The 16,838-nt window shown below is 44.6% G+C and overlaps 1 protein-coding gene across 1 annotated transcript in view; it reads left to right on the forward strand.

Annotated features, from left to right (window-relative positions):
• Positions 1-16,838, forward strand: part of LOC141110554 (phospholipase A2 inhibitor and Ly6/PLAUR domain-containing protein-like) — a 118,807-nt gene that overhangs the window by 25,512 nt on the left and 76,457 nt on the right. The gene's annotated exons all lie outside the window — the stretch shown is intronic.

The raw sequence follows: 16,838 nt of genomic DNA on the forward strand, positions 1-16,838 counted from the left end.
TTTTTTTAAATGAATTATATTAAAGCTGAATTCTAAGCAGATATAACAGACCCTAAAGCCTCGTACACACGGTGCGAAAATCAGAAGGGGATTGTCTGTGGACAGGCAGTTGTCCGAAATTCTTACCATTAGTACGCTCCTTTAGACAATTGTTTTCCAATTTTCGGGACAACAAATGTTGGATGACAGGCTAGTAAATTTTTGGCGAACGACGGCTCCACGTCTGATTTTCGGATGGTCAGTACACAAATCCGTCACACAAAAGTGGAAAGTACAAACACGCATGCGTGGAATCAAGGAACGCAGTGGCGGTGCGTCCATAAAGGGCGCAGGAGCGCCGCCCCCTCTCTACTGCGACCCCCTCTATCACCATAGATAGATTCATGCATTGCATGAATCTATCTATGGTGACGCCCCCTATTCAGATGTCCGGCCTCTTTTCAGGTGCCAGGCACCTGAATTACAGCGGCGGGGGTGTTTTTTGGAAGCACCTGATTAGAGCCGTAGGCTCTAATAGGCACCTAGAAAGGTGAACAGCGGGCGCAATGCTGTGCATTAGTAGTTCACTCAGTTGTGTGTTAGCAAAACTCTCAGCTGTGATCAGAGCTCCACCCCTCCAGTCGACTGCACTCCAGCTCCTCCTAGTCTCCGCCCCTCCAGCCCTCTGCACTGCAGCTCCTCACGCTCTTGCTCAGAAATGTAGACGCTCTTCTGCCGCCCCTGCCCCTTCCCCATGGGGAAACTGTCTGTTATCATATGACCTCCCCATGCCTGTTCCAGGCTGCTAATTGCAGCTCCTGAATATATATCCTCAGGTCTTGGTAGTTACAATGATCATTTCACAGGGGGAGGGGGTGCCGAACAGCAGGTTCACCGGTCAGCACTTTGTGAGGTCTGTTTACAGCATGTCTTCCTGCAAGCTTCGGGGGGGGGGGGGTCACTGAGGGCAGTACCAAGTAAGGGGGGCTGGTTGGTGGGTTAGCTCCACTGCCGTGGTCAGTTCATATGATTCCTTGCCCGTGTTCCTGTCATAGCGTGTTCCTGTCATAGCGTGTTTCTACCATAGCGTGTTCGGTCATAGCATGTTCTGTCATCGCAGTTCTGTCAGCAGGTCTGCCATAGCAGGTTGTCATAGCGGTTAGCAGTTTTGTCACAACGGTTCTGCCTTAGCAGGTTCTGTCACAGTGTTTTCAGTCATAGCGGTTCTGTCATAGCGTTTTCAGTCATAGTGGTTCTGTCATAGCATTTTCAGTCATAGCGGTTCAGTCATAGTGTTTTCAGTCATAGCGGTTCTCATAGCGTTTTTAGTCATAGCGGTTCTGTCATAGCATTTTCAGTCATAGCATTTTAGTCACAGTGTTTTCAATCATAGCGGTTCTGTCATAGCGTTTTTAGTCTTAGCGTTTTCAGTCATAGCGGTTCTGTCACAGTGTTTTCAGTCACAGCGTTTTCAGTCACAGCGGTTTAGTCATAGTGGTTTAGTCATAGCGGTTTAGTCATAGCGTTTTAGTCATAGTGTTTTAGTCATAGCGTTTCAGTCATAGCGTTTTTCAGTCATAGCATCTTTCAGTAATAGCGGTTCAGTCGTAGCGTTTTCAGTCATAGCATTTTCAGTCGTAGAGTTTTCAGTCGTAGCGGGTGCTGTCAATGCTTTCAGTCATAGCTTCCTGTCAATGCGTGTTCTGTCATAGCGTGTTCTGTCGTAGCGGGGCTGTCATAGCGTGTTCCAGTCATAGTGGGTGCTGTCACAATGTGTTCAGTCATAGTGTTCCAGTCATAGCTTGTTCAGTCATAGCGGGTGCTGTCCTAGCGTGGTCATTCTCAGTGTGTTCAGCCTCAGCGTGTTGATCACAACGTGTTCAGTCATAGTGTTCCTGTCATAGGATGTTCCTGTCATAGCGTGTTTCTACCATAGCGTTTTCGGTCATAGCATGTTCTGTCATCGCGGTTCTGTCAGCAGGTCTGCCATAGCAGGTTGTCATAGCGGTTAGCAGTTCTGTCACAGCGGTTCTGCCTTAGCAGGTTCTGTCACAGCGTTTTCAGTCATAGCGGTTCTGTCATAGCGTTTCAGTCATAGCGGTTCAGTCATAGTGTTTTCAGTCATAGCGGTTCTCATAGCGTTTTTAGTCATAGCGGTTCTGTCATAGCATTTTCAGTCATAGCATTTTAGTCACAACGTTTTCAGTCATAGCAGTTCTGTCACAGCGTTTTCAATCACAGCGTTTCCAGTCACAGCGGTTTAGTCATAGTGGTTTAGTCATAGCGTTTTAGTCATAGTGTTTTAGTCATAGCGTTTCAGTCATAGCGTTTCAGTCATAGCGTTTTTCAGTCATAGCATTTTTCAGTCATAGCGGTTCAGTCGTAGCGTTTTCAGTCGTAGCATTTTCAGTCGTAGCGGGTGCTGTCAATGCATTCAGTCATAGCTTCCTGTCAAAGCGTGTTCTGTCATAGTGGGGCTGTCATAACGTGTTCCAGTCATAGTGGGTGCTGTCACAACGTGTTTAGTCATAGCGTTCCAGTCATAGCGTGTTCAGTCATAGTGGGTGCTGTCCTAGCGTGGTCGGTCTTACGTGTTCAGCCTCAGCGTGTTGGTCACAACGTGTTCAGTCATAGTGTTCCTGTCCAGCGTGTTCTGTCAGAGGGGGGCTGTCATAGCGTGTCACAGTCATAGCGGGTTCTGTCATAGCAGGTGCTGTTATAAGGTGTTCAGTCATAGTATTCTAGTCAAAGTGTGTTCAGTCTTAGCTGGTGCTGTCACAGCGGGGTCCAGTTGCAGCGGGGTCCAGTCACAGTGGTTCTGTCATAGCATGTTTCTGTCATAGCAGATCGGTCACAGCGGTTCTTGTCAGCGTGGTCTGCGGACCTGTCACAGCGGTCCTGTCATAGCGTTTCTGTCATAGCAGTTATGTTCAGCATGTTCTGTTGTAGCTTGTCGGTGCCATACAGCTATGGCATACACCAATAGCCATTTCATCTTCGTTGGTTTCCATGTCTTATCGTACCTTTTCGTTCAGTGCTCTTTGTACACCTGGGTTTAGTTAGCAGTGCTCACATCTCAGGATCTGTCACGTCTACAGATCCATATGGGCTGAGCTTTGGTTTTTTAAATGAGTGTTGACCACAATCTTCTCGCCCATATACCACAGGTCATACGATGCATGTTTCATTTCATTACACCTGTACGACTACCCACCACAATCTGTGGGTACACTAGCCCTGAGTGTTTCAGTTTTACTACCCGTCTCTGCGCTGCAGGTTACTCGGGCTCACTTACTACATACACTAGGGAGGGCCGTCATCAGGTTCATTCACGTGCTGTGGTCTTGTCCTTTCTGGTCACGTCCTCATACTCAGGTAGGCACAGAGGGGCGGTGTTATCATGTCTGGTTGTCTGTTGTCACTTCCATAGTTTCTGTCTCCTTGGGTTGGGCATGCCGCACGTTTTGGAAGTAACTATTCATGTTCATCCCTTCAACCTCACATGGGGGTTCGGAGCATGGCAGCACTCCTTAATTAAGGAGTTGGTCCATACTTAAGCACACAGTGGAGCTTTGTCACAGGGGTTTATTCTTTCCCGGCCACAGCCGGGAAGGCGGTATGCTTCAGATTGTTTCCAGTTCCGTCCCAGCTACTCCCATCCACCGGCATGGAACAGGTTCTTGGCATTATTCTTTAACGCAGATTCGTGTGGGCTAATATGCTCTCCACGGTCTGTTACGGTTCCAACACAGGATGGAGATGATCAAAGCTCGCTCGGTCAGAGACGGGGCATCAGCACACCCCCAGCCCCTGCTCTTCCCTCATCCCCTCAGTTCACCGGTCTTCTGGTTTAAGATGCCTGAGCCAATTATGTTCCTTGTCAGGGGCGATGTTGGAATCTCCCATTCCGGGTCTTCAGACAGCCCTGCTGGAAGCATTTTTCAGGCCTGCACGCGGGCCTCATTACTATCTCATCAGATTCTTTTGCTTATAGTATCTTGGCGTCAGCAGACAGTCATTGCCAATCAAGTTATGGAGGTGGTAATTTCCTAGGGGTACTTGGTCTGCTTTTTTACCTTCGTTCTGAAGGTAGGGGGCCGGGCCACTAGGGTACCCAGTGGCAAGTTTCCAATATTGTTTGTTACATTTTGGCTGCTCTCTTTCCTGCGGAAACATTTTTTATCATGGTGCTCGTCCGTGGATTTGACAATTCAGCACTTGCTACAGTTGGGGAGGGGGGGTGTAGTGGCATCCAAACTGATATCATCATGCTTGAACTTACTTCTAGCAGACCTGCCCGTTGGTAGGGCAAGACAATGGTGCAGATGTCGGTTCACCACTGGGCTTACTCTTGGGTCGAAAGCAGTCCTTGCTTCGAAACCTTGCCAAGCACTCCTTTGGGTCTTGGGTACCTGCACGGGGGGTTAGGGGTTAATTCATTCAGTTCATGTCCTGTTACATGGAGACCCTGGTTAGCGCCCAGGGATCTATACTCTCTCTCAGGGTGTGTGCTGGGCCAATGTCCCCTTGACGGCCCACAAAGTGGTAGGTTCGGGCCAAACGTTATCGTTATACTGGGTTCCATTCTCAGCGCAATCTCTAGATTACAATGTTGCCTGGAGAACTGCTCAGGTTCATCAGACCAGTCATCTTTTGTCCGATCCCCAGCCTGTTTCAAAAAGGGGAGCTCACAGTCACAGTCACTTTGGGTATGCTGAATCATGCTATGAGACTTATTCCCCAGGATAGAGTCCGGCCCTCCTTCCTCTATTCAGGACTCAACTTGGTGGTTAGGTCACAAGCAGAAGCTTGACCCGATTTATATAGTGTGGGACCAAGTTCTGGGTGGTGTCTGGTAGGGTTTCTCCATGTTTAAAAAGTGCTTATTGCCACAGCGTATTGGCCTTATCAACACTATCAAACACATCCATCCGGTATCCAGCACTTCAGACCACTGCAAACTCATGTCAGGTCATCCATTTTTGTGGCTTTTCTTCTCAAACTTCCCCATACCAAGCATAGACAGGCCCTACTTCGTGTACTATTGCACTCCAATGGCTCTGAAGTAGGATCTTTTTTGAGGATTTTTCTTTTCCTGCTTTTCATTTTTTGTTGGATGTGATATGTCCCTACCTGGTTGCACGTCCCCAACCTGAGGTTTTAGTCCTAAGACTATGGGTGTTATGGGTCTTAAATGCACCTCATTGTTCCAAGGAGCATGGTGTGGGGGGAGGGGAGGGTTGGCAGTTGCCCACCATGGTGGTTATCACCTACTGTTTTTTATGTTTTTAAGGTTATGTTGGTCTTTTAATGATTATACGTGCCATATGTGGCCATTGTCTTGGTATGGTATTATACCTCAGGGTGTCAGCCCATTGGATCCCATTGACCCTGGGGGACCGAGATGGCCTTCCCCCTGGCTCGCTGGATCCGCATGGGGCCAATGTTCCACCTCCTTCACTATATTGACATGCTTACCCCATGGCTAAGTGCTTGATAGTGTCCTGGAACGTGCAGGGGCTTAATTCGGCCATTAAGCGCTCTTTAGTACTGAATTATCTGAGGAAACTTCACCCGCAAGTGTGTATCCTGCAGGAGATGCATCTAGTGGGCTCCCGAGTCATGAGCCTGAAGAGGGCTTGGGTCAGTGCTCACTATCACGCACCCTACTCTAATTATGCTAGAGGAGTCAGTGTCCTAGTCCATAGATCCTTGCCCTTTCAGCTCATCGATGTTAAGCTTGACCCCGGTGGTAGATATATCATTTTACATGCATTGATCTCAGAAATCCCTTATGTACTAGTGGGCATATATCTGCCCCCACCTGAAATTGCCCTGAGTGGATATCCCCATCCTTCTTTAGGGACTTAGATGGCTGCATTGGCTCTTTTTTGTGGCGAGGGGCCTCCCCCCGGTTGGCCAGACCGACCCTTCAGCTTCCTGTGAGTTGTGGGGGCCTTGCCCTGCCTAATCTGCTGGTGGGGTATTGGGCAGCTATGATTGTCATGGTGAGATGGTGGTTTGTACATTCAAGGGCCAATGCGGCAGTCTGCCTGAAGGTGGCCATAGTGGGATCTCTTGCTGAACTGGATAATCTGGTGTACAGGGGCCCCTCGGCATACCCTTCCCTCCTGACCCCGACTAGAGTGACCCTGCGAGTGTGGTTAACTGCCAGGCGACGATTCTTGCGTCCTAATAGGTGGTCACCCTATTGTCCCCTGTGGGCTAATCCCTCTCTCCCCCACTTCAGGACAATTCCAGACCCACAACGTTGGGCCCGCTATGGCATCAAGGTGTTGCGTGATGTAATACAAACAGGCTCCCTTATTTCGTTCTGGGCCCTGGTGGACAGGTGTGGTCTCCCTGCATGGATGGCGTTCAGATATCACCAACTGCGCCATGCATTCAAGGCACAGTTTCCATCGCCCCCCACTCTTAAGGCAGACCCTATTGAGGAGTTGCTTGCACAGGAGTCCCTCAGTAAACCCCTCTCTGCTCTATACTTGGCTATCCTTCAGACAGACTCGCCTAAAATGGATGCTCTGTGAGATAAATGGAAGGCGGATTTGCCTGACTTGGATAGAGAGACCTGGGAGGAATGTTTTGAGAATAGCTCTAAACTAGTGATATCCTCTAGGGACAAATTAATACAAACTAAATTCTTACATAGGGTGTACTATACGCCTCAGAGACTGCACAGAATCTACCCGTTACGTTCTCCGAATTGCCTGCGCTGTCACTCACCTAGAGCACTTATTTCCACATGTTTTGGACCTGCCCCAGGCTGGCACAGTTCTGGGCCACGGTGGGAGAATATATTAATGTTCGCCTACAGATAGATTCTCCCTTAACGGCTGAACTAGCTCTGCTAGATGTACATGATGACGAATAAAGGCCTAGATATACTAAAACGCTGATCTCGCTTCTACTCTTCTATGCCAAAAAAGAGATCCTGTTGAAATGGACATCCCGGTTGCCCCCAACTATAAGGGCGTGGGAAAACTCGGTTAATGCGGAACTTCCATTATATAAGCTGACATACATGAGTAGAGGATGTCCCATGAAGTATGAGAGGATTTGGCGGCCATGGACCGATCCCACTTAGTCAATCTGTCGATAGACACTTACTCCCTACAGACATGTCAAATTTTTTGTTGTATTTATTCTTTTCTCAGGAGCCTTCCTCCCCTCCCCCTCCCCTTCCCAAGGCACTCATGTTTAATGTAAGTTTATTCTGAAGGAGTAAGACACCTGTTAACGCAGGAAGTTATGTCTATTTTCTAGGTTTCTCACATGTATGTTATTGCACTTTTTTTGGTGTAACTGCTATATCTCTTGTCAAGAAGTATCTGTATCATACCATGTTCTCCTTTTTCAATAAAGACCAACCTTGTTGTTAAAAATAAAAAGCATAGACAGGCCAGGGGTTCGTGGGAATTTCACGGAGTTACTTAACTTGTGTCCATTTGAAGCGTTCGATCTTCTCTGCCATTATTTCGCAAGGAATCCTCGGGTCAGCCCTTGCTCCTTTTCCCCTCACATATCCTCACGCTACAAGCAGTTTGTTCCCATGTCTGGGCTTTCTCAGAAATCGGGCTTAATCCAAATCATTTACAGGATATTTATTTGGGTTCTGAGCAGTTTCAGGTTCCAAGCAGGGGGTCCCTCCTTATTATCAATTCATGGGATGTTGGTGTTTTTCCTGTTATAGCCTGTACACCGGATCCGTATACTGAAGCCATCCGGGCGCGCGCTACCCTGTTAGACGGTTTGTTACCTACCTTTCATCTAGCTTTTCATCACACCTACGTTCGTGTCTTTTTGCCCTCTTTTTCAGGCGTACTGACCAGCTAGGCCAAGGCACACCTCGGGCCTTGGTAGTTAGGGTATCACATTTCCAAGTGAAGACTCTGACTAAAAGTAAGAAGGCTGGCCAAAGGCTAGCCTGCATTTGTGGGAGGAGTCTGAGGGGTACATATCCCTCCTCCGCCTGATCCTGCGTCGGCTCATATTCAGGGTTCCCACCCACCCGTTTCCGCCAATTTTCACATATACTCATACAACTCATACAAAAAAATGTCTTCATATTCACACAGTCAGGGTATGCCCTCTTTTTCTGGCGTACTGACCGGCTAGACCAAGGCACACCTCGGGCCTTGGTAGTTAGGGTATCGCATTTCCAAGTGAAGACTCTGACTACAAATTATATATATATATATATATATATATATATACATACATACACACAGACGTTTCCAGTATGCAGTGGTCAGGACCTACAAAAAGTGGCCCAAGGAAGATAGAACAGTGAAACAGCTTCAGGGTCATGGACAGCCAAGGCTCATTGATTCACGTGGGGAGTGAAGGTTTTCCCATGTAGTTTGATCCAATAAAAGAGCTACTGTAGCTCAAATTGGTGAAAAGGTTAATTCTCATAGATAGAAAAGTGTCAGAACACACAGATCATTGCAGTTTGTTGTGTATGGGGCTGCGTAGCCGCAGACCGGTCAGGGTGCCCATGTCCATAGCCAAAAGCACCTACAATGGGCATGTGAGCATCAGAACTGGACCATGGGGCAATGGAAGAAGGTGGCCTGGTCTGATGAACTCAAGAATGGTTTGAGGAAAACAACAAGTTTGAGGTGGCCTCCAAATTTTCCATATGTCAATCCAATCAAGCATCTGTGGGATGTGCTGCAAAAAAAAGGCCGATCCATGGAGGCCTCACCTTGCAAATTTACAGGATCTGCTAGTGATAGCTTGGTGCCAGATACCATAGCATACCTTCAGAGGTCTAGTGGAGTCCATGCCTTGACGGGTTATGGTAGGTGTTAATGTTATGACTGATCGGTGTATTTACTATATACACTATATTTATAAAAGTATTGGGACGCCTGCCTTTGCATGTACATGAACTTTAATGGCATCCCAGTCTTAGTCCGTAGGGTTCAATATTGAGTTGGCCCACCCTTTGCAGCTATAACAGCTTCAACTCTTCTGGGAAGGCTGTCCACAAGGTTTGGGAGTGTGTCTATGGGAATGTTTGACCATTCTTCCAGAAGTGCATTTGTGAGGTCAGGCACTGATGTTGGACAAGAAGGCTTGGCTCGCAGTCTCTGCTCTAATTCATTCCAAAAGTGTTCTATCGGGATGAGGTCAGGACTCCGTGCAGGCCAGTCAAGTTCCTCCACCTCAGACTCGCTCATCCATGTCTTTATGGACCTTGCTTTGTGCACTGGTGCGCAGTCATGTTGGAACAGGAAGGAGCCATCCCCAAACTGTTCCCACAAAGTTTGGAGCATGAAATTGTCCAAAATGTCTTGGTATGCTGACGCCTTAAGAGTTCACTGGAACTAAGGGAACTTTGTTTTCGTTTCATTTGTATTTTTGCTTTTTTCGGAAATTCTGAAAATCGAAAATTCGGAAATCCGAAAATTTGAAAATCTGAAAATCTGAAAAAAAGAAAGAAAATCAGTAAAATTCTAAATAATAACTAACTAATAATAATAACTATTAGATTATAGGTATTGGAAATTCCTTTCAAATTTGGCTGTTTGTGAACGTAATGAATACAAATTTATCTGAAGTTAAGAGTTATCCGAAATAACGAATGCCTCATCTAAACAAATGGAATGGAACAAATTAATAATAAATAATAATAATAAAAAGGTTTTATTATTATTATTTTTAGTTATTATTATTAGATCGTTACATTCCATTCTGTTAGATACGGCATACGTTATTTCAGATAATTCGTAACTTCAGATAAATTTGTATTTGTTACATTCACTAACAGCCAAATTTGAAAGGAAATTCCAATACCTATAATCTAATAGTTATTATTAGTTAGTTATTATTTCAGGTTTTCTGTTTTTCAGATTTTCATTCTTTTGAATTTTCATATTTCATTCTTATTTTCGGATTCAAATTTCCAAATTTTAGAATTTTCACATTTCCGAAATTCCGAATTTCTGAACTTCCGAATTTTCCAATTTCCGAATTTCCGAAATTTTGAATTTTCCAATTTCCAAAATTTCGAATTTCCGAAATTCCGAATGTCTGGAAATTCGAAAAAATTAGGAAATTGAAAATTTCGGGAAATTGAAAATTCGGAAATTTCGGAACTAAATGAATTGCACGTTTCTACCACACACTCTATTCCCAAATGCTTACTTTTTATCTAGTGTATTTTTTTAAATCTTTTTGTATCTATAGATTGCGTAAAAGAAAAAAAAATATCACCAAAAGAAATCCTTGTTTGGCGAACCAACGACAGGGTCATGGGTGGCCAAGGTTCATTGATGCACATGGGGAGCGAAGGCTGGTCCATGTCAATTCCACAGATCCCCACCCGCACACTCTTTAGTCCCAAAGCAAGTACTCATTCAAAACCTTAGAAATGTCATCAGGAATGTAGCAAATAACTCTATCAATATGATACACTTATCAGTCTGTTATAAGCAGGTATAAGTCTTCTGCACTTACCTGTAGATAAAAATGCAGGGATGGTGCACAGAGCAAAGAAGGTCGCTTTCATTGTGCTGATATACCCGTGAGAAGGAGATCAGCTTTCCACACCCTACAGAGCACTGACAGTGACTGAGAGCATGTGGCTCAGACATTCTTGGATAAGAAAATATGACAGCTCCTAAGAGACCCAGGCTAATGATAAGTAACCATGAACAGGCTAGAGAGGAAGAACACCTATAATTTACACCTACATATGAAGATCTGTGCTCGAAATGTTGTTTCTCAGTCAACTGCTCTAACAGATTTGGCATGATGGTACAAATGAAATACCATAAGGCCCAACTAAATCAAAATCATTTTTTATTGCCCCAGCAAATCCCTTAATAGATTTCAATATGGGCAATATACAGTAAAAGGACAATAATGAGCAAAATAAAAGGTTACAACATACAAATACATTTTTTACATTTTTAGTTGAGTCGACATTAAGTTAAACGCGGAATCAATAAAAAAATAAAATAAATTATAATTATAAAATAGTTCAATATCAGTTAAATACATGTAAGCCCAATCTCAAAAATCTTAATATATATATATATATACATTTGCTGTCCCCTCAAAATAACACAACACACAGCCATTAATGTCTAAACCGCTGGCAACAAAAGTGAGTACACCCCTAAGTGAAAATGTCCAAATTGGGCCCAATTAGCCATTTTCCCTCCCTGGTGTCATGTGACTTGTTAGTGTTACAAGGTCTCAGGTGTGAATGGGGAGCAGTTATGTTAAATTTGGTGTTATCACTCTCACTCTCCATACTGGTCACTGGAAGTTCAACATGGCACCTCATGGCAAAGAACTCTCTGAAGATCTGAAAAAAAGAATTGTTTCTCTACATAAAGATGGCCTAGGCTATAAGAAGATTGCCAAGACCCTGAAGCTGAGCTACAGCACGGTGGCCAAGACCATACAGCGATTTAACATGACAGGTTCCACGCAGAACAGGCCTCGCCATGGTCGGACAAAGAAGTTGAGTGCACGTGCTCAGCGTCATATCCAGAGGTTGTCTTTGGGAAATAGACGTATGAGTGCGGCCAGCATTGCTGCAGAGGTTGAAGGGGTGGGGGGGTCAGCCTGTCAGTGCTCAGACCATACGCCGCACACTGCATCAAATTGGTCTGCATGGCCGTCGTCCCAGAAGGAAGCCTCTTCTAAAGATGATGTACAAGAAAGCCTGCAAACAGTTTGCTGAAGACAAGCAGACTAAGGACATGGATTACTGGAACATTGTCTTGTTGTCTGATGAGACCAAGATAAACTTATTTGGTTCAGATGGTGTCAAGCGTATGTGGCGGAAACTGCCTTGCTAAAGAAGCTGGGGGTAAAGGTGATGGACTGGCCAAGCATGTCTCCAGACCTAAACCCTATTGAGCATTTGTGGGGCATCCTCAAATGGAAGGTGGAGGAGCGCAAGGTCTCCATCATCCACCAGCTCCGTGATGTCGTCATGGAGGAGTGGAAGAGGACTCCAAAGGCAACCTGTGAAGCTCTGGTGAACTCCATGCCCAAGAGGGTTAAGGCAGTGCTGGAAAATAATGGTGGCCACACAAAATATTGACACTTTGGGCCCAATTTGGACATTTTCACTTAGGGGTGTACTCACTTTTGTTGAATGAATGAATGAATGAATGAATGAGTGACTTGTATAGCGCTACCTATGCGAAATGTAAAATATTTACAAAAATGTAAGGGGTGTACTCACTTTTGTGAGATGCAATATATATATATATATATTTTTTTTTTTTTTTTTTTTTGATATTCAGATTGGAGACCACTGGTAATGACACATAAACCAATCTACACCTGGAAGAGGGGGTTAGTTGAACACTGGCTAATATAATGGGATTTCTAAAGCTGAACTCCTAGAATGTTTTTTTTTTTTTTTTTGTATAGTCATCCTGGTCAAGCTTGGTTTAATGTAAGTATGTGAATGTCATTCCTTTGGGACTGCTGTGGAAGTGGAGAATCTCTGTAGTAGTCACAGCTAATACAATGATCACTGCTGTCTTGTGTTGAGCAGTTGCTCTGCTTCGTAGTATCCACAAGAGGCCGCTCACTTGGCATGGGTACATAGGTGTGCGCAGCCTGTTGTAGGGTGTGCACCACAAAGCTCAAAAACATGCCTTTCTCTGCAGTCTCAGCTGTACTGGACAGTGAATGAATGGGAAGTGCTCTGTGCTGAGCAGCTTCCTGTTTATTCACAAACTGAAACATAGTAAACACAATTTACTATGCTTCAGTTGTGAATGAACACAGTGAGTGTGTTTACTGTGTTCATTTAGAAAAGAAACGGTCCGGTAAATGACATATTTACTAGCCTCATTCCCGTTCGCTACCCTGAAACATCCCCCGCAGCAGCCAGGAAGAGAGGAGAAATGCCAGCAACACTGCGGCGGCGAGTCGGGGGGGCAAACCGGGGTGGAGCTCAAGCAGTTGGGGGAATCTGCACTGCATGTAGTGATTAGGGTGTGCCCAGGCACACCTCCTGAACACTCCTATGCATGGGCACCATTCACAGATCACCTTGCATTTTTCTCAATTAATACAAGGCATTCCTTGATTGAACAAGGTGAAGATTGTGACGTCACAGTCTAATCAGAGAATGTCTTGTATTCATTGAGAGAAATGCAAGGTGATCTGTGAATGGTAGCCGTGCCTTCCTCCATGGTTACTATGCAGCAGGGTGAGGAGATGGGGAGATGTCTGGTAGTAGCAGCTACTACTACAGTGATTCTCCACTTCCATAGCAGTCCCACAGTTATGGCATGGGCATACTTACAGTGCCTTGCAAAAGTATTCACCCCCCCCCTGGCATTTTTCGTGTTTTGTTGCCTCACAACCTGGAATTAACATGGATTGTTTGAGGATTTGCATCATTTAATTTACAGAACATGCCCACAACTTTGAAGATGTTTTTTTTTTATTGTGAAGCAAACAACAAATAGGACAAAATATCACAGCTCCAAGTCGCTTTGGATAAGTCTCTATGAGCTTGCCACATCTTACCACTGGGATTTTTGCTCATTCCTCCTTGCAAAACTGCTCCAGCTCCTTCAAGTTGGATGGTTTGCGCTTGTGAACAGCAATCTTTAAGTCTGACCACAGATTTTCTATTGGATTGAGGTCTGCGCTTTGTCTAGGCCATTCCAACACATTTACATGTTTCCACTTAAACCACTCAAGTGTTGCTTTAGCAGTGTGTTTGGGGTCATTGTCCTGCTGGAAGGTGAACCTCCGTCCTAGCCTCAAATCACATACCGAGTGGTACAGATTTTGCTCAAGAATATCACTGTATTTAGCACCACCCATCTTTCCCTCAACTCTGACCAGTTTCCCAGTCCTGACTGCAGAAAAACATCCCCACAGCATGATGCTGCCACCACCATGTTTCACAGTGGGGATGGTGTTCTTTGGGTGATGTGATGTGTTGGATTTGCACCAGACACAGTGTTTTCTTTGACGACCAAAAAGTTCAATTTTTGTCTCATCAGACCAGAGCACCTTCCTCCATACATTTTGGGAGTCTCCCACATGCCTTTTTCACAAACTCAAAACGTGCCATTTTGTTTTTTACTGAAAGTAATGGCTTTCTTCTGGCCACTCTGCTATAAAGCCCAATACTATGGAACATACGGCTTATTGTTGTCCTATGTACAGATACTCCAGTCTCTGCTGTGGAACTCTGCAGCTCCTCCAGGGTTACCTTAGGTCTCTGTGCTGCCTCTCTGATTAATGCCCTCCTTGCCCAGTCTGTGAGGTTTGGTGTGCGGCCGTCTCTTGTCAGGTTTGCTGTTGTGCCATGTTCTTTCCATTTGGTTATGATAGATTTGATGGTTCTCCTAGGGATCATCAAAGATTTGGATATTTTTTATAACCTAACCCTGACTTGTACTTCTCAACAACATTGTCCCTTACTTGTTTGGAGAGTTCCTTGGTCTTCATGGCAGTGTTGCAGCCTCTGGGGCCTTTCAAAAAGGTGTGTATATGTAATGACAGATCATGTGACGCTAATGCCATGTACACACGGGCGGACTTTTTGACCGGACTGGTCCGACGGAACGAATCCGTTGGACAATCCGACCATGTGTGGGCTTCATCGGACTTTCAGTGGACTTTTTCTGTCGAAAATCAGACGGACTGTAGATTTGGAACATGTTTCAAATCTTTCCGACGGACTCGAGTCCGGTCGAAAAATCCGTTCGTATGTATGCTAGTCCGACGGACAAAGAAGGACGCAAGGGCAGCTATTGGCTACTGGCTATGAACTTCCTTATTCTAGTCCCTTCGTACGTCATCACATTCATACCAACGGACTTTAGTCCGTGTTAGAGAAATTATACTTTAAATGTCAGTTATGAAAGACGCCATTTTGATTATCATGGCCTAGAAATAAGTTATAGTGATAATATGGAGTCAGCAATATATATATATATACTCAGCAATATATATGCTTAGATGTGCAGTTTTGAATTTTTGTGTTGACTTGGGGAGTTTTCAAGTCAGTATCCTGTAAGCATTGTTATATGTAAGATAACAGTCTGTAACAGACACTTCCACCTTTCCTGTTCTGTCCAGAATAAAGTTGAAAATACATGAGACTGGGCATGTTTTAAGACAGGAAAGGGGGGTGTCTAGGGCTTATAAAAAACATGTACCAAAGTATTTTCTTTAGAAATGATGAAGGATGCATGAACGTGTAATTCATTTCTCTTGCATATGCAATAAATATTACCTTGACGCCCGAGGACGGTCTGAGATGGTGAAATTATTTCCCTAACAATTTGGTCTTTCGAGCCGGGAGTCCAATTCCCCGAGACGCACTGGCCAACAGTGACCGATGACCGTACGGCAAAACTGTAAGTCCTCCATCTCAAATTAGATGTTAAAAAGAGGCCGGTCTGCTGAACTAGTGCCTCCCGGGCAGCGACTTACCGGATCAGCACAAGAGACCGCTCTCGGGACAAGGTAAGATTTTTATTTTTATTTTATTATCAACCTTTTGTGTTAGACTTGATTAGGAATTTGATGAATAAGGGATTTGAATATATATACATACAATATAGAGATTGATTGAATGTTTATCTGTTTCTGTCCTATCTGCTTTACTCTTGTTGAGGGGAAATAAGTGGTCACGTATTCCCCGTATAGATCCGTCTGTGGCCATCCTGGATGGGCAGACCTAGTGACTAGCCCGCGTTTTGGGAAGACGCGCTCAGGGCGACCTGGCGGCAGTCGAACATTGCGGGTGTTCTCTCTTGTGTGTTTTGATCGAAGGTTTATCTGTTTCTGTCCTCCTATCTGCTTACTCTTGTTGAGGGGAAATAAGTGGTCACGTATTCCCCGTATAGATCCGTCTGTGGCCATCTTGGATGGGCAGACCTAGTGACTAGCCCGCGTTTTGGGAAGACGCGCTCAGGGCGACCTGGCGGCAGTCGAGCATTGCGGGTGTTCTCTCTTGTGTGTTCTTGTTTGATTCTTCTGGTTAATTGTCATTTGATATAGGGGTATGGTCCCATACTAATATCCGGGTGCAGATAAAGGAAATTTGTCGATTGGATCTTAGATCCAGACAGCCTTGTAAACTGCAGAAAATCCCTTGGGGACACATAAATACTCCTAGATCAAAACCTAAAGAACCCCCTGTTGATACAAGGGTGTGGCCTGATAGATTTCTAGGCATATAAATACCCTTGGATCAAAAATACTTCCAGATAAAGAACCCCCCCCTCCGTTGATACAAGGGTGTGGCCTGATAGATTTCCAGGTAACAGAGGACATTTGGCGGACCGCAGTGTTCATGCCAGCCTCATATGTTGTATTAATCCTGAGCAGGCACATAAATACCCTTGGATCAATGACTGAAATATTAAATGTTTTGATAGGATGAAAGAACAGTCGGGAGAATTCAGTTTCCTCGTAATTCTGTAAATGCTCTCTACAAGTTAGTGAAGTATCAAGTAATGATAAAAGAACAGTCGGGAGAATACAGTCTCCCCGTAATTCTGTAATTCTCTAAGACACCAGTGTTTTAGCAATACACAAGATCAGTAATCTAGAAGTGATATATCATGACTAGAAAGTCTGTGAGTGATTGCAAGTGATAAGATACTGTGTGCGTGTGTTGTGTCATTGTGAGAAGACATTAACAAAAAAAGAGCTCCGTGTGCACGATAAACAAAGTAGGTATGATCCATGGAAAATCTGTTGGTGTGAATGAAGATGTTAAGTATATGTGTAGTCTAGACAAAGAGAATGTGACATTTCTTTAAATGTGGAAAACAAAGTATGATTTTGATGCGTTTTTAAATAAGGATTATTGTGTAATACTG

The sequence above is a fragment of the Aquarana catesbeiana genome, linkage group LG10, assembly GCF_042186555.1.
Source record: "Aquarana catesbeiana isolate 2022-GZ linkage group LG10, ASM4218655v1, whole genome shotgun sequence".
Taxonomy (NCBI): domain Eukaryota; kingdom Metazoa; phylum Chordata; class Amphibia; order Anura; family Ranidae; genus Aquarana; species Aquarana catesbeiana.